The following is a 1523-nucleotide window of genomic DNA, read 5'->3' on the forward strand; positions in this document are numbered from 1 at the left end:
CCCCCACCGTGAGTCACAGTGGGGGGCCCAAGGGAGGAAAAATATCCTGTGTGGTCCTCACCTAAAGGGCAATTTAATTAGGAAACAAGGTCTTACTGAAGACATATACAAAACACACACCCCCAAATTAAAACAGCGGGCCCAAAGCCTTTCTTTCTGGATGTCGGGGCTCCAGAAAAAGTTTCCAAAGAGTAGCCCTTGGCTCCTAAGCAGAAGCAACTGTGATTAGGTAGGAGGCTCCTCTTTCCGTCTATCTTTGTTTCTTCAAAGGGTCCCAGGGTCAGGGCCTATGATGTGACAAGAACAAGGGCCCATGGCCTGGCCCTACTAGGGAGGCCATGATTAAGAGCACAGAGGCTGGAGTGAGGCAGCCTAGGGTTGAACTTCAGCATCTGTCACTTACCAGCTGTGTGATCCGGGCAAGTTACAGGATAGAGCCACAGTTTCCTCATCCATGACCTTTGGAGAATGCCTCCTGGGGTTTGGAAGGTAGCATGAAAAAGCCTGGGCAAAGCATCTAGCTCCGTGCCTATTCATCACATATATTCCATAAACACTCACTTTCTGTTTTGTGAGCCCCAGTTTCCTCACCTAAAAACGAGAATACTGACTTCACAAAATCGTAGATCATATGTACGTCTGCAGTTGATACTTGTAAGTGCCTGCTGTGTGCCAAGCACTTGATTCACATGCTGTTCAGCTGCATCACCCCGGGCAAAGTGGCTCTTCTCATTTTACAGTGAGGCACTCAAGTGTAGGGGCTCCCAGGTGGCAAAGAGGTAAAAAAACACCCTGCCAATGCAGGAGATGCAAGAGACACAGGTTCGATCCCTGGGTTGGGAAGATCCCCTGGAGGAGGAAATGGCAATCACTCCAGTATTCCTGCTAGGAAAATTCCATGGACAGAAGAGCCTGGTGGGCTACAGTCCACAGGGTCGCAAAGAGTCGGACACGACTGAACACACACGTTACACTACTACTACTCAAGCTCAGAGAAGTCAGGCAACTTACCCCAGGTCACAGACCTAGAAGGTGGTGCAGCGAGGATTCACTCTCAGGTCTTCATGCCCTGAAGAGGTGCCCTTTCCCAGGGTCAGCTACCTCCCTGTTCTGGGGATGAAGTGGGTTCAGTCATGTCCAGCTCTTTGTGACCCCATGGACTGCAGCATGCTAGGCCTCCCTGTCCATCGCCAACTCCCAGAGTTCACTCAAACTCATGTCCGTTGAGTTGGTGATGCCATCCAACCATCTCATCCTCTGTCATCCTCTTTTCCTCCTGCCTTCAATCTTTCCAAGCATCAGGGTCTTTTCCAATGAGTCAGTTCTTTGCATCAGGTGGCCGAAGTGTTGGAGTTTCAGCTTCAGTATCAGTCCTTCCAATGAATATTCAGGACTGATTTCCTTTAGGATGGACTGGTTTGATCTCCTTGTAGTCCAAGGGACTCTCTCAAGAGTCTTCTCCAATACCACAGTTCAAAAGCATCAATTTTTTGGTGCTCAGCTTTCTTTATAGTCCAGCTCTC

The sequence above is a fragment of the Bison bison genome, unplaced genomic scaffold, assembly GCF_000754665.1.
Source record: "Bison bison bison isolate TAMUID 2011002044 unplaced genomic scaffold, Bison_UMD1.0 scf7180017864487, whole genome shotgun sequence".
Taxonomy (NCBI): domain Eukaryota; kingdom Metazoa; phylum Chordata; class Mammalia; order Artiodactyla; family Bovidae; genus Bison; species Bison bison.